Source organism: Caretta caretta, chromosome 16, assembly GCF_965140235.1.
Source record: "Caretta caretta isolate rCarCar2 chromosome 16, rCarCar1.hap1, whole genome shotgun sequence".
NCBI lineage: Eukaryota > Metazoa > Chordata > Testudines > Cheloniidae > Caretta > Caretta caretta.
In genome coordinates, this window is record NC_134221.1 from 20,331,079 (window position 1) to 20,358,150 (window position 27,072).

Sequence of the window (27,072 nt, forward strand, 5' to 3'; positions counted from 1 at the left end):
ACTTATAATTAAGCTGCTGGCAAATGCAAGGAAGCCAAAGGCTAAAACTCCATGAGTTCTCACCCCTGGCCCGAGGTTTACAATATTCCTAGATACCATTTGCAAGTTCCTAAATTCCCAAACACAATAAGGTGAATTAAGGTTAAAGTTTCAGCCTTGAATCCCCATTTCCTGACTTCTGTGCCTTTAAGACCCCTTCAAAGTTAGAGTGTGTAAGAAATGACACTGTTGAGTAATGTAGCCATCATAGACTAATGCAAACAAGATTTTAGACAACATTAAATACATTTTATTATACTGGACTCTAATCATGCAGATGCTTCCTACAGTTTTAACATGATGCCTCAATGTAATAGTGGAGCTATTTAAACTTTTTAAATTGTAAACGCTCAAAGTACAGAAATAAGTGGCAAGACAATTAAAAAATCCCTCACAGTCTGTGATTGGAGATATTCCTTCTCATTGAAATCGGAGGATGGTGAAGCCACAAAACGTTTGATATTGAATGGTGTCCCAATAATAGAGCTAAAAGAGAAGAAAAATAGATGGAAGCAAAGAACAAGCAGGAGTGCGGAACCAGGGTAAAAAGGAGGTTCTGGAGAAGTGTGTACCAGTCTCCAAATCTGGGTGGACTTTTAGTAGGAAAGGCTAGAGTTCAAAATTTCCCCCATTTCAAAATGTATTTTAAAATAAATTTAAAAAAAAAAAATTGCTTGAGTCCACAAAGGTATTCAAAACAGTTTTACATTTTTATATGCTACACTAGTTATAAATCTTATGCAAACTTTTCCATAAGATTTTGAAATGCTAAGAGCAGCAATGACTTTCAAATGTCTTTATAGTTATAAGACTGGAAGAAGATACCACTTTAAACGTACAAAATGAATCCCAGCAGGTTCTTACACTGCGAGAGCTCGGTGAAAGGCTCGTGAAGAAGGAGGAGGATGCTGAAAGGACATGGTTCTAGTGGTGCAGCCTGCCGGCTGTGTCTGCAGCTCAGTGGGGAAGAGTATCAGGATCCGAAGCTAGAAGCACCACTTCAGCGTTTATTCTATCAAGCTTGGAAGAGTGGAGGAAAGGTCAAGTTGAAAACTAAGCTTCCTTTCTCAACTGAACTTTTGACCTAAAAGGCTCTCTAATTTACTGCTGACCTTTGATACTGATACTAGACACAAACTCTGTGTTTAAAGGAGACTATGTCTGAAATAGCGCAGGTGGGAGTCCTAATGGCTGAAAGATGACTTCCCAAAGAGGAGGGTTCTTCGTCCTGGAATATGATTTAGTTTCTCCCTTCTGATGGCTGCCTCCTCCCGCTCTTTGTTTTTGTGGGAGGTTTTTTAAATTGTAGATCGAAGTCCTCCTCCAAACCTTGGGAATAAGCTGCCTCTGACGTTGTTTTCCAGTGCAAAAAATTACTTTTATGCAGGCAGCTGATTCAGAACTGCAGAATCTATTGGGATGACAGTAGCTCATGAAAGCTTATGCTCAAATAAATTTCAGAGTAACAGCCGTGTTAGTCTGTATTCGCAAAAAGAAAAGGAGTACTTGTGGCACCTTAGAGACTAACCAATTTATTTGAGCATAAGCTTTCGTGAGCTACAGCTCACTTATGCTCAAATAAAGCTTATGCTCAAATAAATTTGTTACTCTCTAAGGTGCCACAAGTACTCCTTTTCTTTTAGCCTAATCCTACTTTACTGAAGAATTAGTTAACTGACCATGTTCCACATAGGAGCCTATCTGAGTCAGGACCTCTGGAAAGTGTGAGATCAGTCCCCCAGTTTGAGCCCTCCATGTGTCCATTTATACTTCCATGTCTTCAACAGTGCAGCATAGGCTCTTGAGGAGAGCTCCTAGCTGGAATGAATTCTGCGTCATAAACTTTATCCCCTTCTCCATTTGATCTTATTCCCCTTCTCATAGTGAAATACTTTTATTTTTAAAGGCAGAGAATTGAGTTGCTATATTGTATAAGGAGATCATTGTTTCTTTGTAGGTAAGAGGAATAATGGAGCCCTTGATCCTGGAAAAACCATTAATTGCATCTTCTGTAATGTCTGCATTTCTTTGTAAACCTCAAATTATTCCTTGCATTGTCTTTTGCTGATCCTTTGGTTGACTAATATGTTCCTTTCTGCTTTAGTGAAAATAACATGTGAGTAAGCAGAGTGCCCAAATTTCTGAGCTATGTCTTGTGTTGATTTCCTAATTTCCTGAGTTGAGTGCAAGGTTCTTGGGGTTTTCAGTCCTGTGCCAGAAAGACTATTTGCTCATACAAAGTTCTTCATTGTAACGGGAAAAATTCAGTTTGATTACTTTCATGTCAGCATGCATGTCTAATGGCTTAGAAGTTATTGCAGCCATAAAATATACAGTATCATTTCTCTTTCTCTCTCTGAAATTTGACAGGATTAATATAGTCAGCATGAAATCTTAGTCATAAAGTTGACCATAAGTGATAGTAAAATTAGCTGCTGAAATCCTCTGCTTATGGAAAGCATCTTCTGTTTTTCCTTCTGGGAAAAAATATCAAGGGAATGGCATGAGAATTAGAATGGTAGTTTTCTGCATTTCAAACTCTAATACAAATATGTCTGTTTCATCTCCCTCTAGAAATTAGAAAGATAGCAAATGCTTTTAAGCTCTGTGAATAGAATAGCCTGGAGTACAATGGGTTTCTACAATAGTTAGGATTGAGTATCCAATGAAATGAACAGTGGTGATGGTGATGGTCTAATTTCATTTTCATTGGCAGGCTGGAGTCTGTAATGTCAAGAGCAGTGATACTGTTAAGATCTTGATTCCCTCCTTTCCTCCTCCTCCCTCCACCTCCCTCCCCCCGGTTTAAATCATTCTAATGCTTCTCTGTAACAGCATAAGATAGGTTGTCAGGCTAAATTGGAATGTATAAAAACATCTCCTCCTCCTTCAAAGGCAAACAGAATTTGGTATTAGCAAATGGGAGTCTACTGGCTGGAGCTCTGAAAGAATTCAGTGTACAGTAGCAAGGATATTTTGCTGCATGGAGATCCTCTCCTGGAGTGAATGATGCTCCAGTTTACCTCCTGGCATGCTGGTTCTTCTTTATCAAAAGCAGTGTCTTTCCAAGCACCAGAGGTTGAAAGGAGTTAAGGTCCAAGTGAGTTGAGCTGTGAAAAAACCCCTTTCGAAAGGTAACTTAATTGCCATTTTCTTGGTGGTTTGGAGAAGTGTTGTTCTCCCTACTGTAAAGGGCAGCCTTCTGCTTTTGATTCAGTAGCTTGTTCTACCATTCTCTTCCACCTTTTCGGAATACATAATGATCAGATTTATTAGGCATGAAGATGCAGCAGAAAACTGGAGTAGAAAACAGCATTCCTCCTAGCTGAGATGCGGAAATTCTCTGAAGTTGAATTTCCTTCTGAGTGGGTGCACTGCATTGAGCTGTAGCTCACGAAAGCTCATGCTCAAATAAATTGGTTAGTCTCTAAGGTGCCACAAGTACTCCTTTTCTTTTTGCGAATACAGACTAACACGGCTGTTCCTCTGAAACCTGTCATTATGCATGGCACTGTTACCTTTTCGTAAGTGCAAAGTAGCTGGCCTTGCAAGCCAGTCCAGCTTCCTTTTGGCCCCCCTCCCATCAGACTCCATCAGAATTGTTCTGGGAAGCTACGGCACGTTGCCCAGTTTGACCAGTTCTGAATCTGATCATACAAAGAGATGTAATCTTTTATCAGCTCAACTTTAAAACTCCTCACCAATGTTTTTGTTTAATAGTTTCTTGTGTAATACAGAACACTGTATATCAATTGTAACTAGTTTTTCCTCTTCAAAGGTCTATTTCTGTAAATAATATAACGGTTCTTGGAAACCAGTAAGAAGCTAGGGGGCTTTAACATCTCTGTTATAAATCATAAAGTTAAAATCAGGGAAGAGAGAGACTCTAGGTGACCTAGTAACTACTATGTCCCCCTGCCCTGTAGTAAATTTTCCAACGCTTTGTCCTGTCTGTTAGATGCTGTAGTTGCATCAGTGATTATCAGGAAATGCTTAAAAGGACCCATAGCAATGTTATGAGGCTACACATTTAATCTACTAATGGCTCCATCCTGCAGTTCTCACACACAGAACACTAACTGAGCACATTATGGATTAACTTCTCTACATGTTTCTTTAAGGAAAATAGAACACTCAACCAGCTTGTAGGCAATGCAAATCTCTTTAAAAATGCAATTCTTGTAAGTAGTAGAATTTTGAAATGTTGTTTAAAAAATAAAGATCCTATGCCAAAGTTCAGCCCAGAACAGGAGTAATATGGGTACATTAATTCACTGAAATAGAAGAATTTCAGGAAAAACATTCATAGGTTAAGATCTATTGAGAACCACTGCTGCAGAGAGCAATCCTGCTTTGGCCAGGCTGCACAAAAATATGCGATGTCATTTCCTTTTCTGATTTCTGTCCTCCTTTCAACTTAGTTATCAAAAAAGTGGGTATCTTCACTGAAAGAATTCAAGGGTCTGATAGTTCTTAAAACAATGTGAGAAATACAAATTTGTAGCATTGTTGATTTTTCTGCTTCCTAATCCATGTTGGGAATACATTTCCTTGAAATATCAGTCTGTGAACTGTATTGTGACTACGAACTTCATTTGAAACCAAGGCAATTTCTCTGTCCGGGTACTATGTAATAAACAGGTGGACGTGACTTCACACTGTAGCTATCATAGAAATGGTGGTGTACTTGGGAAGAGTTCATTACAGAATTGTCAAAGAATAAGGTTTTTCCAGAAGGATGTGTTGTATAGCTCTAGTAAATGGTTACTGTCTGGAGAATGTATGAAATGTGTGGTACCTCAGACTTCAGTCCTACAAATGTTCCCTTCCCTCTTAAAAGAGGAAAAATTGCTGTAGGACTGTTTTTGAAATGTAGCTGCTATAATTTTTAAATTTTAATAATAAATTACCATTAGTATGAGGCTTATATAATACACACCTCATTATTGCTTACTCAGAATAATTTCACAGCCTCCTTATAGAACCTTGGAACTTTATTTGCTGAGTATAAAATATGCAGAAATGCATGAATAGTTTTAAGACTTGGTACCCTAAACTAATACAGTGTGCTTTTTTTTCTAAACCATGATTGAAGTCAAATTAACATATTTACCTTCAGTGCTCCCAGGAGCAGCATTAAAAAATTCAAGAGGTGATTCAGAATAGTCTCCCATTTACTATATTTAAAGCTGGATTTCATTTCTCAATTAAAACCATGCAAACACTTGACTCCCTTTCAATTTAGCAGTCTGTTTTCTTCTTTTGTAATTCTTTGGACACTTGTAGCATTATTGGTAGCCTTATTATTGTCCCCCAAGTTCCCAAAAGGTAGTGTGTGTGGGTGGGGGGAGTGATTTAATGGAAATATTGTTTGAACCCTTTATTATTAATGTATGTATGTATTTATTATTTTAACTCAGAACAAGGGAATGAGAGTCAGGGCCACCTGGGTTTCAATCGTGACTCTGATTCAGGGTGTGACCTTGGATAAATTACTTAACCACTCTCTGCTTCGATTTTATCCTTAGGTGGATACCTACTTCCCAGAGGGTTAATTATTGTTTCTAAACCACTTTGAGATCCTCAAAAGAAAGGTGCTGTGTAAATGAAACATAAGGTGATGTAAGTTTATTAAAACAATTTTTAATAGTTTTACAACTAAATATGGACTCTAATAATTCCATTATTCTTCCTAAACATTGCCCAGAAGACACTAGTTGTCTTGCTTTTGCTGTGACTTATTTAGAAAGCTACAGAGTGAAGTTTAGTGGTGGAAATTGACACATCTAAGGCAGAGTTTCCACGAAGAAGCCAATAAGAAAGATGTTGGGGGAATGAGTGTTGAAAAGGTAGCCTGCACCAGCAAGACAATTCAAGGTCCATGCCTGAGAGTATAAAAAGGCAGAGGGGACCAGGGAAATCATCAATGTCTCTTACGTGACTGGAGAAGATTGTGAGGAGCTGACCTACATTACAGACATATCCTTAGCTGGTGTAAATTAATGGAGCTATGCTGAAAGAAGCTATTGTGATGTACACCAGCTGAGGATCTTTCTCACCATGTGCTAGAAATGTTGCTATTTCTTTTTTCCATTCCTTCTGCCAAGCTGACATGCCTCAGCTTTGGAACCTATTTTAGCAGACTTTCTTAAAAAGTGGGTTGTTAATAAGTGGTAAGAATTGTGTGGCAAAAAAGAACTTATTTTTGTGGGTTTTTTTGGCTAATTGCCTTGTAAGTATTACACAGTGTTGCAGCAAACTTTCCTGGATTTCACAACTGCAATGGGTCTTGTCTAACTGGCCAGGAAGATTTAAAAAATAAATAAGAGAGACAAATCACTCCTACTTCTGTTTTTTGCAGTGATAATGGTTTCTTTTGTGGTGAAAAGACTCCTCGCATCCAGGCTTTACCCTTCCTTCATTGACCCACATTAAAATTCTTTGCCTCTTGATCTAAGGATCTCAAAATGTGTCATCACCTTTAATAAATTAAAGCCAAGCAGCCCTCTGAGGTAGGTCGCTATTTTAGAAATGAGTAAATTGAGGCACAGTGAAGTGATTTGCATAAGGTCACACAGGGTGCATCCCAATGCTTGTTGAAGTCAGAGAGTCGGAGTCAGCAGGGGGTTGAACACAGTAGTCCTGACTCTTAGTCTCTGCTACAACCACTAGACTAGACTCCCTGGTACATTTATGAAATGATCAATGTTAAAACAGGCTGCCCCTGCATAAATGAAAGTGCCCAAAAGAAAATTCCAGTACAGGAGTAATTGCATACTACTAGGAATATATATTCTTTTTTCTGACAGTTAAGAGGGAAATGGGACATCTTCATAAGGCAAAGCCCTGATCATGTCATAGGAGAAGTTAAGAATATTACCACTGATCAGTTAAAATGGATGTGATCTCAACCCTATCTTAGAAGTTGTGCTCTTTCTAGGGATGCAAAATAATTTGGATCACATGTCCCGAGCTTATGTTTTTATCATGAAGTGAATTTCAGCATCTGTCTGAGCTTGTTCTAATGGTATTGAATTTTGTGCTGAGAACGATTTTGTACTAAAGATTTAGAAGCAGCATCTGCTTAGCAGCTTCAAGTCTGATTCTAATGAGTCAGTCCAGTGACATGACGTATTCCAGATCAAAAGTACATTTGTCGTTGTTCGGTCTCCCCCTTTCACACTGTTCCATAATAAAAGACCAAGATTTACTCTAAGTTAATGGGCAGTAAATATAAATCAAATTAAAGGAAATAAATGTTTTCGTGCACAGGTAGTGTATCTGTGGAACTCACTGGTGCAGTAATCAGAGTCAGTGTGGTTGGACTGAGAGAAGCAAAGGATAATTTTATGATCAATAATATTTGTATAGTTATTCTTCCTATTATATAATAGGATAGTAAAATTGCATATCTTATAGTATACTCTGATCTCTCAGATTTCAAAAGTAACTATGCCTACTGCCAGTATACTACATCCTAACAACTAGCCATAGCCATTAGGATTGCTTTTTCACCTTCTTTGGAAGCCTCAATTATTGATTGCTGTTGAACATCGGATTACTGGGCTTGGACGACCATTGGTCTGCATTGGAAAATAGGATTTGTCGTGTGCGCCAGCAATTCGACAAGCAAGATATACATTCTAGCAAATAGAAAACAAGGCCTTTTTTGGTGTTAATAATATGGGCATGGTAAGATTTTACGGTGCTGAAATACAATAATTTGAGTGTTGGCTACTAAAAGCTGTTGATTGGATGATGAATGAAAGATCTTTGAATTTTTACTGAATACCTGTATACTCTCTGGCTGTGAAATGAGATGTCAGTTTCATGGTTCTGACATACTTAAGACCATTCTGGGGAGAAAAAGGGGTTCAAGCAGCTGATGTTTGGCTTTGGGGTTTTGTTCTTAGCAATCCCACATAGTTCAGAGAAAGCACTTAGTTCTGAGGAACCCCACACACCGTTCCCTCTTACTTTTGAGGATGGTTGCCCTATCGGAGTGAGGACCTAAAAATGTATGTTTGAGAAAGGGCAGGGAATAGAGGGCTATCACTGTCTTGTGATAATCTGTATCCCAGATAAACAGGATAATGGCTGGAAAATCAGCAAACTAGAACAAAATTGCTTGTTTGTTCACTTGAGACACAAGTTGGCCTAGCTAAAATTTGGTGGGCTGTGTGGCTGACCGGCACTGAATTCTCACTCCACTGTTTAAATTGCTAATTAGATTGCATCTGAGAAGCAACATAAAATAGGAGTAAACGGACTTGGCTTCACAAATTTAGTGGTTTAAATATTTTCCCAGGCAGGAAAAAACATTTGCTGTTCAAGCAAAACCTATAAATCTTGGAAAGTGTCCCAGAGTGACATGTTTACCTGTTTGGATCAGTGCATTTTGTAGAGTAGAAAAACACTTTAATCCCCTGCATAATTATTTTACTTTTTTAAAGGGAATTTTAAACTAATGTAAGGGAGACCTAGTAAGTGACGGTTGGGGACGAACCACAGTGAAGAGGGATCCATGTGTAATGATGATTGCTTCATTTTGTATCATATTCATCTGAAAAACAGCCCCTTTCCTTATCCCCACAGTCCAGGGGGGCTAACCACAATTATAGCTTTTGCTGACACATATAGCTGGTTGCTAATCTCTCCTCAAAACTTACTAACTTTAGATATTGCTCAGTTGATTTGATAGGATCTTTGAATATTTAAAACTATGGCCATTGTGTTAATATATATTTCTAAAGTCCCTAGTGCAAATGTTTATTGTAATTTACTTATCAGGGAGTTGCAGCCATCTTTATTTTATGAGAAACAGTAAGAAGGGATAACTCCATACTGAAGGTTCCTTGATGTGGATGTGAAAGCTTTGAAAATAGTGTCCTTGGAACTGCCACCCTGTTATAATGTGTCATGGAATGCAAGTCTCCTCTGTTGAGCTGAAGGCCTAGAGCTCAGTTGATTTACTGGTAGGTAGATCTTGTAAAATTCAGTCAGATTGTACGAGTGGTTGGGGATTCCCCCTTAAACAGAGAGAATGAGGGACTGGGATGGAGGAGGTCCTGGAGGAATTCCTTAGGAGCAGCCAAACATCAGGAAAAGACTTAGTCTGGGGTTTGTTTGGTTTGGTTAAAAACAAGTAAAGCCAAATCCAGTAGGTGATACATTCGGATTTATTACGAGGTATGTTTACTGTGTTTGAAGCAGGATCAGAACTCACGTGACTTACACATGTGCATTACAAACTGAAGCAACCATGTGACCTTACTACTGTTACCCCCCTCTCTTGTCAAGATATGTCTTAAATTAGAGCAGAATCCTGGTCACTTACTCAACTAGTTGGTAGGTATGTCCACACTGCAACGTAAGCCTGGCCTTGAGCTCAGGCTCAAGACTAACCCACCTTATGTCTACACTGCAATTGTGCTAACTCAGGGCTTGGGCCCAGAGTCCCAGGACTCTGCAGAAGTGGAGGGTCCAAGCTCGAGTTAAGCTGGGACGCAGGCTCCAAGCCCTATTGCTTTGCAGCATAGATGCAGCCTCACTAGACTCAGGTCCCAGGGGTCAGCAGGAAGTATCCCACAATTCCTTGGGACAGCTTCGCTAGTCCTGTCTATCCCAATAACCTGCAATCTGCTCTATTGAAGATGGAAGTCATGCCCGCCCTTTGCAAATGGCAGCAGCTCAGGTCAGCGTTAACTTATTCTCTTCTCATCATCAGTCTGCAAACACGCTGTCGGAGAGCCTCCTGGGTTTGCAATGGACAGCAAACCAATCAAGCCTTTTGCAAAGCAAGCTGCTTTCTGGTAATGTCAGGGGCGGGAAGGAAAGTTTTCCCACAGTGCATCATGGTTCTAGGGCTAGAGAGGCCATGTTTAGGGGGGAACTTTGGGATATGATTACTTTGACTCAGGTCTGCACACTGCAGGGTGGACACCAGAGCCATAGGTTCAAGCATAGTTTAGAAAAAGTCTTAACATAGGGTTAAAATACAATGTAGATTCTTAAGCCCAGAGTTCCATAACATGGTCAACTGACTCGAGTCAAACTAAGCCTGGGCTTATGTTGCAAAGTAGACATTCACAGTGAGACTGCTCGCATGAATAAGGCAAGCAGGGTGTGGCTTACATAGGGTGACCATCTTTTTAAAAGGAAAAAGCGGGACACATGCAGGAGCCCTGCCGTTTGACCAGGCTGGAAGCTGGAGCTGGGCCATGATAAGAGCTGCTGAGGGAGTCCAGGCCCCTCCGCCTGCCCTGTGAGGCCCCTGGACCATGTCCCTGGCCCGCTCCCTGGGCAGTTCTTACTAGTGCCTGGCTCCTGCTTTTGGCCTGGCCAGGAGGCAAGATCTTGGTGGGGGGAGAAAGAGGAGGAGCAGGGGGTGGGGCCTTGTGGAAGGGTGGGGCTAAGGCCCACCTCAGTCCTCCCCCCCCCCCCCCCCCCCCCCCCCCCCCACACACACACACACACACACACACAAGAAAGAGGCTTGCCACTGCTCCTGAGCCTCGGGCAGGTGCGGCACAGCACCGCAGGGAACCTGGGACAAATGCTGTCCTGGACTCATTCAGCCTGGGACCGGGACTTGAACTCTACATTTTAGGACTGCCTCGCCCAATTTGGGATGGGTGGTCACCCTAGGCCTATAAATTAGTTTGAAAATCCTTTGGGGCAGAGTCCATGTTTGAACACATATGGAGCTCTATATAGATATCATTAAGCGGTTTTGCAGCTGCTCCAAATGTTTCTGTGCCTCCTTGCATACGTTTATCTCCTACTAGAGTCACAAGGTTCAGTAGAACCTTTTTATTATACATATGAATATGATTTTGTCACAGTAAAATTAGGCAAAATTCACAGGACAGTCATGGTAAAAATGTACAAAATCCGGGTATGGTCATGGCAGGGCTGAAGCCAGCGCCCGGTCATGGAGATCTGTTAAAGGCATGGAATCCGTGACCTCCATGACCAAATCATATCCTTAATTAAACATATGCCGGCCCTGGCCAATTCTTGTTTAGAATGTAGTATAATGGTAGTTAGACTGGTGTTCGTTTCTTATGACTGGACTTTCATATGCTGGAGATTCAAGGGGTGTTTTTTTAATAGAACTAGTAGAATTATTTTCCCTAATGCAGTATCAGACTTGTTAGTGCCTAATAAAGTTTTATTTCTTACATGAAGATGTGAAGAAGAGCTCTGTGTAAGCTCGAAAGCTTGTCTCTCTCACCAACACAAGTTGGTCCAATAAAAGATACTACCTCACCCACTTTGTGCGTCTCATACCGTGGGACCAACACGGCTACAACAACTCTGCGTAAATCCAATTGAGGGCATTTTGTAGAAATTGGGGTGGGGAGCACCAGGACTGGCCCCTCTCGCAGATAAGTTCTTCAGATCACTTTTTTTCTTCACGTTCTTTTTACTGCATTCAGTCACAACACGATGATGTAATGACACATCACCGTATGACATCTAGATTTGTCATAATAGCCACCATTGTGCACAGTTCTCCTTTTATATTTTACTATAACAACTGCTTATGGATTAGTATCTGCAGCTGACTGCAAGGCAAGTAGTGGCAGTGAACCAAGCCTCAACACTGTGACTTAGCCCCAGTAAGGAGGTGGCAGGTAGTATGGTGTGGCTACAGGGAAGAAACAAAAGAGATCATCGATACAACCCAGTATTCACTTAATGAACTGGTTGATGCGAGAGGTTCCATCAGAGAGGTGCCTGACTTAAAATCCTGGTTTTATGTACAAGTGAAATGAATTTAGTGGTCTCGTTATTTGCCATGTGGGTAGCAAGTCAAAACAGAAGAATATTTGGTACGATTTGTTCCGTCTCTCAGCACTGGAATAGCAAGGAATGCGGGACCGGACTGTGCTGAGCAGTATGAGGGAAGCGGGTATAGAATGTTGTCGTGCCATTGCAGACTTTAACTAGTACTTGTTGGGCTTTTATGAGCAATTTTAACTTACATTTTGAAAGAAACTAGAAAATAAAAATACATGGCAGTCTCCTGTGTGGAGAAAAATACTGCAATAACTATTCTAAAGCTTCTCTGTATGAGCCCATTCTGCATGTCTCGCTGTCATTAACAATAACCATTCATGAGCTATAGATATTTAGCTTATTTGTGTTCTCTTAACACCTTTCCGTTTCATAACAGTAATTACCTTTTACAGTTTTAGCTTAAAGGCATATTGAACTAAGCGGTGGTGTCTGCCATCATTCCTTGTAATCCTGTAGCGAATCAAAGCAACTTTTCACAAAACAAGATTCTCTTACTGTTGCAAAAGAGCTTTGGGGAAATCTGGTTTTTGTGGTTAAGGATCTTACTCTGATGCACAAGGAAAATTATGTGTAGCTTTTATTTGGCCCAAAGGATTCTTACAACATTATCCGTATTTCCTTTAATTTGTGGGATTTCTAGTAAATGGGCTTAAAAATAGGTCTGGGCAAAATGCCAGGGTACATTTGAACAGCAAAAAAGCTTTGTACACTCTGAGCAGCTTGCTTTCACTTCTCTCTACACGCAGATTGTATTAACTGCGAAAAAAGGGGTAAATGGTCACCTTTTGGAGTGACTTGTGATTTCTCTTCTGCAACTCCTTTAAGGTAGAAACTATGAAAAAGATGTTCTGACTGACAAATGTTCTGTACCATTTTTGACTATACTTCAGTTGAAATGGAAACAGAAGTTCCAAAAGGAGGCAGAAGGTGGTTACTAGTAATAATCATAACACAAGAACTTTGCGGGACTCACTGGGATCAACGTCTAACACCCCCACGGTCGATGAGGTTTCTTTGCCCTGGAAACAACATAACATTGAGAAAATAGAAGAAAAATGTAATGAGTTTTTTTCATCTGTTCATTCTCAGCAGTGTCTTCTATCTTTTTGTCTAAGGGTTTGTCTACACGAGTATTTAGTTCATGACAAGCTGGGATGGTATGAATCTAGTCTGCTGTGCATTAATTGTCGGTGTGAAGCTTGGTCACGCGCACTGTGGTGCGCTTTTATCTACTCCCAGTTCCAAGCAGGGTAGCACATTGACAAACTACTGTAGTGTGTCGGCAGGGTCCACAAGGATAGATAGCATTTGGTAGGCTAATGCAGAGTAGTTTTACACTTCAGCTTGCTGAGAACTAAATGTTCATGTAGACAAGCCCTAAGACAGGGAAACATAGTGATGGTGATTATATTGCATAGATTCAATAGCAGTATGACTTGAAAATCTGATTACCTTTCTCCCTTTGGTGATATTTAGCTTGCTCTTTGCTTAGAATCAGTTAGTTGAGTTCAGATGATTGCAAAATGCTTTTTTTCTTGAGGACAGCCACCCAAAAAGCCTAAAATAATGGCATGGTGCACCAGTGAGTGGAGTCCCAGTGGTAAAATAAAGAAACGTGAAAAAGTTACAAAGAATGTAGATAACAGTAAACCATCTTTCCTTCACCTTGATCTGTCATGTAGCACACGCGTTCTGCTGTTTCCTAAAATTTGTCTTGTGGGAAGTTATTTTTGTCCTAGTTACTGAGATTTGGTTGATTTGATTTTTAACTGGAGCTTTGAACATAGCTCTGTAAAAACATATTTTACTTTGCGTGCCCTGGACGCTTTCCTCTCCTATTGCTACTTACCTTTGTGGACATTGAGGAGGAAGGTTTTGAGCTTCTTCAGAGCAGAAATGTGCTATTAGCGTGCCTCAATCAGAGGAGCATTATGAGCCCCTACATAGTAGCAAAGATAAAAATGTCACTTTGGGGTCAGGTCTGTGGAGATAGGATTATGTCTTTGTTTTATGGGTCACAGTTGCCAAGGAACTCTGCTTCTGGTGCTTTACATGGAGAAGAGTATGGGTAAAAAGCATAGATATCTGGGTCCCTGAGGTCATTGTTGTGCTAAAATCTATGCTTTTGTCAGTGATGGTCTTGGCCTTCCATAAAAACTTGTGCCTGATAAAGGAGTAAGCTTTTAAAGAGAAATTATTTATGCCATCGACAGTAATGTAGTAATAATATTTTCTATCCAAGGATCTTGAACTGCTTTATGGATATTAACCCTCACAGCATGCCTGTGAGATAGGAAAGTATTGTTAATTCTCTTTTACAGATGGGCAAATCACTTCACCTCTCTTCCTTGGGCTACGTCTACGCTACAAAGTTAAGTCAACTTAAGTTATGTCGATGTACAGCCACCGCTACAATTAAACCGCTGTTGCATGTCCACACTATGCTCCTTGTCGCAGCTCTTGCATCGACACAGAGAGCAGTGCACCCACTATGCAACTGGCTATGGGGTGTTTTGGGAAGGGTTTTAGCCACTTTTCAACTGCCCTGGTAACTTGTGAGCCAGCCATCTCTGTCAGAAAGCATGGATCCTGCAATGCTCTTCAGTATTGTGCTGTGTGCTATGAAGACAAGGCTATAAGAGGAGCTCAGTGGGGGGCTATTTGGCTGACGGGGACCTTGAAGGAACAGTTTAACACTGAGCCACAGTGATGTGTGTTGCTGTAGTGTGCTGAGCCTGGCATTGTTTGTTTGTACTGTATTCTGAACCTCGTAATGATTGCTGTGTGTATCCAACTATAACAACTATAACAATGCACGGGCACCTTGAATGTTAGCAGCAGCCACCATGTGATGGAGAATAATAAAGATAAATTCAGTTTCCATAATTAGATTTTTATTGCACATCCATGCAAACATACCTATGTCATGCTGAGGTAAACTTCAAACACGCAGGGGGAAAGTATTTTTGAAGGGGATGAAACAGGGAATTCACAAGCACATACACCCAGCTGTGAGAGCATCGTTAGTGTATGCGCGGCTGTTGAGTTTAGTCACCCACGGGGTGGTGTTAGGATTGCCAGGTGTCTGGTTTTCAACTGGAATGCCCGGTCGAAAAGGGACCCTGACAACTCCAGTTGACATTGCAGACCGGGCCGTTAAAAGTCTGGTCGGTGGCGCAGCAGAGGCGCAGAGCTAAGGCAGGCCTGCCCTAGCTCCACGCGGCTCCTAGAAGCGGCTGCCAGGTCCTTGTGATCCCTAGGCATGTGGGCAGCCAGGGAGGCTCTGCGCTTTGCCCCCTCCCCAGTGCCGTCTCTGCAGCTCCCATTGGCCGTGAATCGCAAGCAATGGGAGCTGCGAGGGCCGACCCTTTCCATTGAACAGGATACTTACCCAGTTAGATACTCATATTTAACTTGTTTTGAAAGACTTTGTCATATCTTTTACCATTGGTGGGTACCTGCAACATCCATTTGTGTTAACTGAGCTCTGCAGCTCCAGAACTCCATGCAGGAGCACTGGATTGACCTGATCCCACATGAGTGAGAGGCTAGAGCACTAGTTGTATCCAGATCCCATCATCTCTATCTGGAATTCCCAGTCTCTCTTCCTGGCTATGGATTGAATCACAGGAGCACATTCCTCCTGCTCAGTGAGAAGAGGAAAAATTTGAAATTAAATGTTTTGTGTAAAATGCAGAAAAAAATAGAGAGGAAAAATGGAACATGTTGTATCTGCAGAGTCTCAGTAACTTAGTGGAAGTGTTTTTCCTCTCACTCTCGCAGAGCTGAGAACCATAGAATCTAGCAATCTAGGATACTGTTTTCCCCTGAATCTCTTGCCTCTTTTGGTTTCAGTGAACTTGGCTTAGCAGCTTCAAAGATCTTGGAGATAAAAAATTCTTCCATTTCTGGGACTAACTTTTCAGTCAGGTGATTTCTTTTCACACAGTCCTGTAATGCCAGGCTGGCAACCTTCAGAGCTCTAAAGCTTTAGCTGAATCCCAAATTCTAGCTGTTCTTCAAATTTACTTCCCTCACCTAAGATATAGTTCCCAGCTGCCCTGAAGAAAAAGGCTCCTAGCCCAAGGTTAAATTAGCAACTGCAGCTCACTATAGTAGTGATAATCCGCTCGATTTTTTTAAAATAGTTAGCATGATGATCTGCTTGCCATGGTGTTGGCTGTTAGTAGATGAAGGAACTCCTTAACTGTTTTAACACCAGTGAGTATGAACTGTTATAGCAGTGAAGGACCATCATAGGTGCATCTGGGGCTACTCTGTGCTGGTTGAGGTCTGTCTTGGAAGAGGATGCCACAGAGGTTCCAGTTTGAAGCGAAACCCAGGCTCCAATGTTGTGGCATGCACACATGCCATTGTTCTCTTCCTCCCCAATCCCCAGAGCTCAGTGTGGACATGAACCATTTCAGCAAAATCACAGAAAATTCTGGGTTGAAATTTCAGTGTCGTAGCTGGTTCTTGGCTGTATGTTTCCTGTCCTTTGAGCCTGGCTCTGTTGGATGCCAGTCTGGAAGCTGGGTAGATGCATGAGTTGCTACTGTCAATTTACTATGCTTCCCTAAATTCGCTCTCCTCAACAAGCTACATCTTAGTTATCATCTTCTCACCTGAGTTGTCAGCAGGTGAGCACCTGAGTTAGCAATCTGTCTGTACTGGAGATGAGGAAGAGGTTGGCAGAGATAGCTTTTGGAACTGAGAAGAGAGATTTATGGTTCTTCTATAATTAAATGTACTCAGTTTTACTTTCCAGCTAGCAGTGTCAGTGCAGTAAACCAGTGGTTTTCAAACTGCGGGTTGCAACCTTTACTGAGTCGTGGAATGTAAGGCACTGGGTCGCAGCAGCTCTGGTCAGCCCTGCTGACCAAGCTGTTAAAAGTCCCATCAGCTGTGCTGCCTGGCTAAGGCAGGCTAGTTCCTACCTGTTCTGACACCACGCTGCCCCTCCCCCCCCGCCCCTGAAGCACTGGATCCGCACTTCCATTGGCTAGTTCCTGGTCAATGGGAGCTGGAGGGGCGGTGCCTGCAGGCGGGATTCGCTTGTGCGCCTCCGCCTAGGAGCCGGACCTGCTGCTGGCCACTTCCGGGGTGTGGTCTGTGATGCCAGGACAGGCAGGAAGCCTGCCTTAGAACCCCCGCTGCGCCGCTGACCGGGAGCCGCCCAAGGTAAGCCCGTGCCCCAATCCGCAGCCCTGAGTTCCCCCCAAACCCGGAACCCCTTCCTGTACCCCAAACCCCTCATGCCCAGCCCCACGCCAGAGCCTGCACCCAGAACCCTGACGCCACCCCAACCCTCTGCCCCATCCCTGAGCCCCCCCCCCCGACTCGGAGCCCCCTCCTGAAGCCCAAGCCCCTCATCCCTGGCCCCAGCCCAGAGCCCTGACCCCCACCCCTGTGCCCGCCCCCAGACCCAGAGCCCCCTCCTGCACCCCAAACCCCTCATTCCTGGCCTCAGCCCAGAGCCCTGTCCCCCTTCCACACCTTTGCCCCAGCCCAGAGCCCCCTCTCACATCGTGTACCCCTCATTCTCAGCCCTCTGCCCCAGCCCTGAGCCCCTCATCCCGAGCTCCGCGGGGTCGCGGGCATCAACAGTTTTTTTCAACTGGGTCACCAGAGAAAAAGTTTGAAAACCACTGCAGTAAACAGATATGCCCACATTGGGTGATGGGAGAAGACGCAAGTGGCTAACAAATGGCACCAACTGTCACCACTCTCCAAGTCTCCTGTTTTTGGCAGAAGGTACAAGTCATTGGGTCTTTCTCCTGCTTTGGTGACTACTGATGTGGAACTTTATGGGATAACCGGAGAAAATATCAAAAAAACAGAAAAGGGGAAACATCTTTTGTTTTTCCAAGTGTACTGATGAAATTTGGCAAGGACGCCGCAATATTGTTTACAGAAAAGAGTTCTGCAGTAGTACCTTAAATATGAACAGAACTTCCTTTATTCTCCTCTTGAAAACAAGCAGCCGGTTAGCAGCAAGCATTGTAAATGGCAATAGCAAAGGTTGCTTGACAATGGAAGGTTTGGCACCTTGGTAACCTTCAGCCTGAAGAATTGACAGTAACTACTAGGTAATTGAGTCCAACTGTGTAGTTGCACATCTTTTTCCTCTTGGTAACTGGCAACGTAAGCCAATACAATCCCTCGTGAACGTACATAGAACCCCCTTTGATTCTTCCTTTTACAGATAATTGGTTTTATAAAAAAAGACTTTAACTGCAAGACAGCAAATTTAATATTTTCAGTATCTTGGATGTGTTATGATTTACATTTGATTTTAGGCATAATTAGAAATGCAAGTAGAGCGCTTTGTGTTTTACCTCTGCTTCAACTATTTATGGCATGATATGCAAATTAACTAAGCTATGAATATTAAAGATTAGAGTATGTTACAAAGTATCGCTGTCTTTAATGAGTTCAGTAATGGGCACAGGGCTCTGCACACATTTTAATATGGGCGTATTTTATCTTTGTACTGTATTCTCTGCTCTGCAGCTATTCATTCCACGTTTGGTTACATCCCAAGAGACCATGACCATTATTTAAAACATATCAAGCCCTGTATCAGCTGCAGTACGTAGGTACTATTTTCGAATGTGCCTGTGACAAACACTGCTGCAGCTACAAAAGAGTTTAGATGGATTATTTCATAGAGGCTGTTTCAGTTCTTGTATAGGTCAATCCGTTTCATCTACTGCAGTGTTGTAGATGGATCTCTGAGAATATAAAAGTGCTTGCTGACCTTTCAAGGTGCTTTGCAGTAGTGGAAGGGAATCTTAAACATGTTTCAGCTAAAATGGAACTGCTTCATACAAAAATCACACTTACCAGAAAAAAATAATTAGCTGTTTTTTGACAATCAGACTCATCTGCATAACATTCTTATGGTCTTGTACGCACACCATAGTCGTTTGAGAGAAATTCTTGTCTAGTGGTTAGTGTGGGACTGGGAGCTAGGACTCAGGGGGCTTAACTCTTGGTTTAACCACTTACTTGCTAAATGGCCTTGGACAACTCAGTTAACATCTTTTTGTCTTGAAAATTGGTATCATAGTTATACCAAAGGAGTTCTGTGAGGCTTCATTAATATCTAATGGCTTTGAGATCCTCAGATGTATTGTGTTATATAGATGAAAATTATTAACTGCAACCACAGGAAGTGCACTTTGAAGAACAAATTTAGGAACATTAAAAGTGTAAAAATTTTGGCCCTGATTCTGCAAGCTCTTTTGCGTGGACAGTCTCCTGTGTGATGTGGTGTATCATTGAGCCATTTGGGCACAAGGGTCCAGCCACACACAGCAGTTTGCAGCATTGAGTCCTTAATAAGGAAGGGGGGCTAGGAAAATACTGAGATACTCAGAAAAGCTTCATTTTTCATCAAGAATGGGAGGGGTGAGTCAAGTATGCCACAGGGAGAGTGCTTTTCAAATTAAGGTATTTAAATTACAAATTTGGGTGAGGAAGATTGTCAGCAGTATTCAAAACAGCACTTAAATTCTTTTGAAATATTGTCGAGCAGTACTGTAGTTAGTTAAGAAGTTTGGCACACAAGGATTTGGCCCAGAGGCAATTTACATTTAAAATAAATCAATTCATCTGTATTTGAATAATCGCACATGTTTTGGAAAAAAAAAACAAACCCACTAGGATTATACTGTTTTAAGATACTTTTATGTTTAGGTAAAATTGGTCCATAATGGTTTTTGGGGTTTTTTTTGATTGTTGACATTCAGTTAATAGCTACTTAGCTTTTCCTACAAAAGTGTAATAGGAATGTACAGTGCTTTAACTTGCACCTGCTCTTAAAACAATAAAAACCTTATTTAGAACATTATTATGATCCATTAGATTATTAATCCATGTTCAATCATCTATAAACCAAACATGATTTTTTTAAATAGGAGGTCAAATTAATGTATGCAGGTAATCTATTTACAATGTGAAATTGAAAACCCAGAGATTTCCTTACCATTCTCCCTCCAATCTCCAGGTTTTTCTCTGCTACTTAGGGATAAAAAATAAAAAGTATACAAATCTGATTTCAAAAATATTAGGAAAATGTATCTTGTGCTTTAAGTAAATCTGGGTGGTTGTAGGGCTTGCTCTGTCATTGTCTATGTAGGTTTTCTCCTTCCCCCTTTATAATATTCACTAACACTTTTCATGGTGACAGGGCTTGTGGTCTTGGCATCTGTGGCACACCACAAAAAGTTCTCAGACTCTAGGATTGCCTCCAAAATCCTGTAATTTCCCTGTGCCCCTTAGTAGTTACCCTGTGGACTGTAATTATTGTTGTTTCAAGGCTGCCTATGGGGTGCATTGCAGGTATGTGTATTGAAAATTAGTTCACTGAAATTCTGAAGGAGCCATTGTGTTCTGTTGGGTCAGTAGAATGTAGATAACAAAGGCCAATGCTTATTCAAAACATGTAAGTGTTGTATACTCAAAACACAGAGGTTTGTTACATGAACAGAAAAGTCAAAAATTGAAAGTTAAAGGTGACTCTCCCACCTCTACTCCTTGCCACTTTTACCTTGATCTTGCAGCTCACATGATTCAAAACCACACTGTGGTGATCCTTACAGTAACTAGACACAGTAAATGGGAATATTAATCTTACTTCTCCTAGCTTTTGTGTGTGGCATATATACATCTGTACCTCTCTACACGTCTTCAACAGAGGCAATGTTTGTCTGTTACCAGAGTATCGGGGCTCCTGGGTTCTGTTATTCATGTAACTGGCAAATGACCTAACTTCTCGTCACCTGTTTTGCCATCTAGAGGATGTAGATCATGTGAATGGCGCAATAATGTACAAAGGCTTTTAAAAACTCTGAGATCATCTGACTAAATGCAGTACATGATGCGTGAGGTTTTTGGTTGGATCTCCACTCCCAAAAATCAGTACAGAGGGATCCAAGAGAGCTGAACTCCTGTACTGTGGAATCAATATTTCATCCCACATTCAGTTAAAAATACCATTCTTGGAGGCAAACATTTGGATGTGTATAAAAAAGGTGTTGTAATTAACACTGTTCTAATAAGCTTTTCATGTGGTGATTTGCAAACTTGCTGTAATTTTGTACAAGGGTGTGTCATAAAAAAGCTTTCATAACGTGGGTGGAAAGCACTGTATGTTCATCAAGTGCTTAATACCTCACCTAAAATTTGGCACATGTTTCACCATGTTTGCTATCAACTTAAATGCCTTTGATCAACAACCAGATGCAAGAACAGTCTTTGAAATAGCTCTCATATGACCATGGATGCTGGATATGCATTTAAATTCCTGTAGAGTTTAACTTCCCTTATGTGAACCTTTAAAGGCAAGCCTATATTTCCATTAATGATCAAGCTCATATGCAGTTGTAGCTTCACTTTATAGAGCATATTAAAAGTGTAATGTATAAATGCCTTCATTGGCCAAAACTTTTTGGCAGTGTTGTCTGCTTACACTGGAAATGGTACAAAAAGAGACAGTCTTAATAGCTTCAAAGAGATTTCTGCCCTTGAAGGGTTAATTATATTATGCCTAGTTGCTTTTTTTTAGCACAGAAAATAAACTGTAGCCAGAAGTAAGAAGTGATTAATTCAGACACATATGTAAGCAAAGTTCCCTTCTTTTATGCAGTTTGGTAACAGTAGACTATGCAGTAATTGAAAAGTAAAGGCAATTGAATTACAGGCTCTTGTCCAAACAGAGTGCACTTTTTTTTTTTTATACAACCTCCATTGCATCAGAACTAGGCAGTATTCCTGATGTTCTCATGTGTGTTAATGCTGACTCACAGACTAACTTGCACAAGAAAAAAAAACACACAGGCAGCTCCACCATACTAGGTAATGAGCTCAAGCAAGAAGCAGCGTCTGATGTTTTGTAAGATCTCTTATTTGACCTTTTAAGATGTACTTATTTTAAGGTTTTTTGTTCCGTATTGCCATGATGGTAGAACTGAGTCATGCAGGATATATACTGCTAGCAAATACTGTTGTGCAGAAGGAGTGAGGGTAATAAAATTCAGCATGACACTTGTCTTTGATGTGTTATGGATATGAATTAATGTCTGTAATGGAATGCAGGAAAGGCACACTTTTGCAGAAAGCATGAGAATAGTAGACGGTGTTCTCTCTGGAGATGCTTATAGTTGTAAGTTAGCCTGGGACTTCAGAAGCTTTTATTAGATTGTTAAAATTAAATTTTGCAAAATATTTGTATTTATTTTTGTATCTATGCCTCACCCTCTCCTTTGTAGCAACCTGCAAAAATTAACTGTTTTTGTTCTCCAGATTTGCTTGTCCTTGATTTGATAAGCTCTTAAAATCTGCGGTGAATAAGAAAAAAAATAATTACAAAATAATGGAAATAGCATGCTTTGCCTTCATGAAATTACTGTACTTTTTGAGACAGAATCCAGTGTGAGTGTATGACCTCGAGCGCTAGTGTTTCATTGAGGCTGTGTAAGTGACTCACTCACCTTGCAGCATGACAGATCTCTTGGTAAATCTAATGCATGGGTGTCAGAGGCTGCTGCTGGAGTGCTTTGTAATTTCGGGAGGAAAGCTCCAAGTAACTGTTATCTTGGGCTTCTTTAATAAAGGATTTGTGCCCACTTTGTTAGGCTAGATTACCAGCATTAATTTAATTAACTTCATCTTTTCCCCTCTTCCCCTGAGGTATGTGAACATCTAATGCATTCCTTTCTGTGCTCATTTTTTAAAATCATAAACCAAGTATATCTGTACTGCATGTGCTGTTTGTACGCTACTTATTAATATTTGCAAAATTAGTTTCCACTATTTTAGTAAACCAGAATTAATCCTATTCACCAATTGTCACTTTGCTGCTACACTAAAAATAGGGTGGATTAGCATTGGTTACTGCTTCCAACTCAGCATTTCAAAATAAATCATTACTCCTTTTTAATGCTTTGAAGCAACAGAAACAAATGCAGCAAAAAAAAAAAAAAAAAAAGATTCTCAGTATGACTGTCAGTTGATTACTGAAGATAACCTTGTTTTCCTTCTCCTGACAGGGACTGGCATTTGCACAATTTCATGTTTGTGATTGAGTTCTTCGCACCGTCTTTGCTGAAAAGACAGTGACTTGTAATTCATGTTCTTTGGGGGAGAAAAACAAAAATATGCAATGCTGTATTTATTTCCTTATTGTGGAGAGTGGTATCTCTGACCCTCTTTTGTATCCTTACTGCCCCCGCCTACACAATACTTTTGATTTTGCTATTCCCTTTTTGGTGGAGTTATAATGATTAGGTACTTAGAGACTGTAATTCAACCGCCAAGTGGTGTAGTGAACTGTTGCATATTTTTCCTTAGTCCTGTATGAAAGGTGTATTTCCTCAGAAACAGTGGGGAGAAGGGTCCATCCTTCTGTTAACCATAAGTACCTCTCCAGTTCCCTTGTGGCTTTCCTGAGGAATTTAAGAGTAAGGAAACCTTACACAGTTAGTTGGTTGAAGATGAGCCAAAGGAGAACCATGTATTTTGGTGACCAAGTTTTAAAAAGGAATTAGGCATCTTGCCCCTGTACCATTCTGTTTTCGGCAGAGAAAATTCTGTTCATTTTTTCCTTCTGAAGCTAGTTCTATTGTTCCTTTCAAATGTGCCTCTTCCATGTTAGAAATCCCCTAGCAGCCTTAAATCGAAGGGTGTGATTTTCTTTCTCTCTCCTCATTTACAGAAGAAAGAGAAGTTTCTTTTGACCCATTGGGGCCTTCAAGGGCAGGACTTTTCAGCTATTTTCTTTTGATGAGAGTTTTGGCTGGGAATAACTGTGAAAGCTTTTCTGTAGAGTTTTGTTTACAGCCCTCTGAGGGTCACTGAATCTTTTATTTTTCTGAAGTCCAGCTGCTTTTCAGTACTCCTTCCTTTTAAGAAAGCAATTATGATAAGGACCTTTCTTTTACAATAAATAAGTTTGTTTTTGGTTGTCTCTGAGCTGTCTAAGGAAAAGACAATTTAAATACATTATTTAATTACTTTTGCTTCTTAAAGGAGCTGTGATGGTAGCATCTTGTTCTAGATAGATAACTTTTTTCCCTCAGGAAAAGTTAGTGTGGTCCAGACCACTCGGGCATTTAAACAAACAAGTCATTTAGAAGAAGCAAGCCTCCAGCATCCAAAGTGCATGTGTAGCTTCAACAGAGCAGTATTGGGATATTCACAAAACTGTAACATGCCTTATGTCAAATAATGCCTAAGCTTTTTAGGAATGTGTTAAGACAAGGACTATGGCTTTCCTAAAAACATGTTTTAATGTAAACTTGTTTTGATAGATGCCTAAAAGTTCCCAACAAGGGGTTTTCAGCAAGAAAAGAAAATTATCTTTTTTTTCAGTTGACTTTCAATGCATCTTAATTCTTTATTTTAAAAAAAAAAATAAAATTTAGTTAAATTTTTCCCATTTGAGCTAAAGTGTGCATAGGAGGTGGGGAGACTTTCTTGGTCTGATTGACTTTTATTTAAAAAAAGTTTAATCTAAAAGAGAGAAAACTCTGACCGCGTGAAGAAGAAACTGTATTGCCCTATATACAGTGACTAGGACTTGGTTACACAGAAGTAGCTTCATTTGGTGCAGTATTGTGAACCAGTAATTTACACATTTAACTTCTAAGGGCATTTTCCTTCTATTTCAGCACAGGGAACTCAGAAGTGAGCTGTAGCTCACAAAAGCTTATGCTCAAATAAATGTATTAGTCTCTAAGATACCACAAGTACTCCTTTTCTTTTTGCGAATACAGACTAACACGGCTGCTTCTCTGAAACCAAGGTTAATATAGTATAAACCAAATTTTAAATAATTCAAAGTGCTTATTTGTCCTCTTTCTCCAAACTCTTTGTTCTGAAAAAGACTAGCAGGTTAAGACCTGTCAGGTATAAGACCATGTTACAGTTATCAGAAACTCTCAGCAATTTCTTCAGGCGTGTACAGTGTCAAATAGTGTTTGTGGTTTTTATTCAGTCTTCCAAGATTACTTTATGTTCGCGCTCTGTCCACCAGTTGGATTCACCATGGTAGAACATGGGCCATAAAAGGGTGGAAGAAAGATAGCCAAGAACCAGAAAAACATTTTCTGAACACTGGGCCAGGACTAGTGCTTTGAAAAGCTTCCTGGTCCCGACAGCGTTTGCTTTGGTTTTCTCTTAGTGTTTCTAGACCTGGCAGGACGTGAAATATCAGAAATTAAAATTGTCATTTTGATTACTATCTTGCCTTTTTTCCACTTCAGTTTGAATTTGATTTCAGAAGCTTTTATCTCCTGAAAACCTAGAAGTAGAAACTATTATTTTATACTGTCTGAAAGACTGAGTCCTAACTCTAGTGGTTTGTGAGAGTTGTAGCTGCTACAATAGGTAGACGTGGAGAAAAGGCAAGATAGTAATCAGAATGGTGTGATTTTTAAATTTGGATCCTTCATGAAACATCATAGCAACAAATGAATATTGGATATAGAATGCCACTGGAAGTCCAGGTTCTCAGTTGCTTTCTAAGGGCTTGTCTGTATTGCCCCACAGTTTGGACAATGGAGGTGTGAATATCTGTGCTCATCAAAGTGCTGCACTGCAATTCCCTCTCGTGGACACTGCGGTGCAAACAAAAACCGCCCACAACATGTGCACGAGAAAATCACAGCTCAGCACAACCCCATATTCTGAACTGCTGGGCAGTGTAGACATGCCTTAAAAACTGTTTCAAGCTCTGGCGGTTCATGGGGGTTTAAGGTAAAGTCTGGTAGTACTCCTTGTGTCTAGTTGTGTTCTTTTGGTACTCGTTAAGGAGTGTAGCCTGGACCATTGTGACTAATTCCTGGGGATAACAATGTGATGGTATCTTCTTGGCAGGACTTCTTTATTTTAAGGGAAAATACAAATTAAATCCTATTCCATCGTATCTAAACCCACCCAGCATTTCTAAGAGGTAACAAATATATTTTGAATTAAAATGGGGAGCAGACAGTAGGTTGATATCTTTAACAGGCTTGACATAAAAGATGATATTCTAGAATTTCATTGGAAGAGTGCTGATGTTAACTTCTTTTATTTTGCACCACTAAAAGAAGTTACTTCCAACTGATGTTATGGTAGATACAAAAGGTGAGTAGGCAACTGGGTGAGGTGGTAGATGAGGAAAGTTGCATGTAAATGTAAAGCTTTCAATGCTGTACTCCAAATCTGACTTGTGCTCTGTTGATTTTTTTTTTTTTAAAGGAAACTGTGCTGTAAGTTTCCCCATAAGATGTTTTTGTGTATTAAGTTCATTCCATTTTCCATGCAAAATAATCTTTGTCTGATATCCCCATTGACTCCGTTAATTGATTAACCTAATAGTAGTGTTAAAGGAAAACAAAGCTTATCTACTCTACAGTACCTTTTTTTGGCTACTTCTGTTTCTGAAGATCAGCAGTCTTTACCTCTTTCCATTCATGTTACGTTGTCTAATTTTCAGAAGCAGGGGGATTGTGATTGAGTACCCTCCCACACACACAAAATAAATAAAAGTACCATCTGGTACTTCCCTAATCTCTCATATATCTCTGAGAGCTCTTACTATAAGAAAAGAGAGATCATTTTTGACCCAGGATTGGCTTTCCATATAGCAGTGGCTTCCTTCCTAGAAGGTGGAGTGGTAAACTTTTTTGCTTTTCGTTTTCCATTGCATGAGGACCCTGGGTTTGATACCATCCACTGCGATGTAATTCTGCTCAGGTTTCTTCTAGCAAGTGGGCAACATCAAGAGCAGCTGTTTTGCTTCCCTGGGTTAAGGTTGCTGTATAGTAATGAAATCTCTTGTGAGACCATGATCCCAAGCGTTTCCTCTTCTCCTTTAGTCCCAGTAGAGGTGATGACAAAAGAGAACCTGAAATACAATCAGTAATTTAGAGAGAATAACTGGTATGGGGAAAATCTCCGTTTTTTCAGGTATGATTGTTTTACTTTTAAAGCGATGGACAATTCTTGGAAGGCAAGATGGGGACAGTGTAGTTAGCGCCTGGGACTAGGAGGCAGGAGGTGTGGTGTCTGCTCCCAGCTGTGCACAGAATTGTTGTGTGACCTTGGGCACCACTCTGTGCCTTAGTTTCCTCATCAACAAAATAGGGAAAACTTGCCTCATGATGTGTTCGGATTAAATTGTTAATGTCTTCTCAATGCGCTCTGAGATCCTTGGTTGGAAGGTTTAGACTAGAGGAC

General features: G+C 40.6%; 1 protein-coding gene across 3 annotated transcripts in view; it reads left to right on the plus strand.

The window, feature by feature from the left end:
• NACC2 (NACC family member 2) overlaps nt 1-27,072 on the plus strand; it is a 130,392-nt gene that overhangs the window by 67,668 nt on the left and 35,652 nt on the right. Inside the window, exon 1 of one of the 3 annotated variants that reach the window (XM_048822951.2) lies at nt 21,674-21,742. The exons of the other annotated variants lie outside the window; for them this stretch is intronic. The gene's annotated coding sequence lies outside the window, so the exon portion shown is untranslated. Of the gene's footprint in view, nt 1-21,673; nt 21,743-27,072 lie in introns of those variants that run through there. 3 annotated transcript variants of the gene reach the window in all.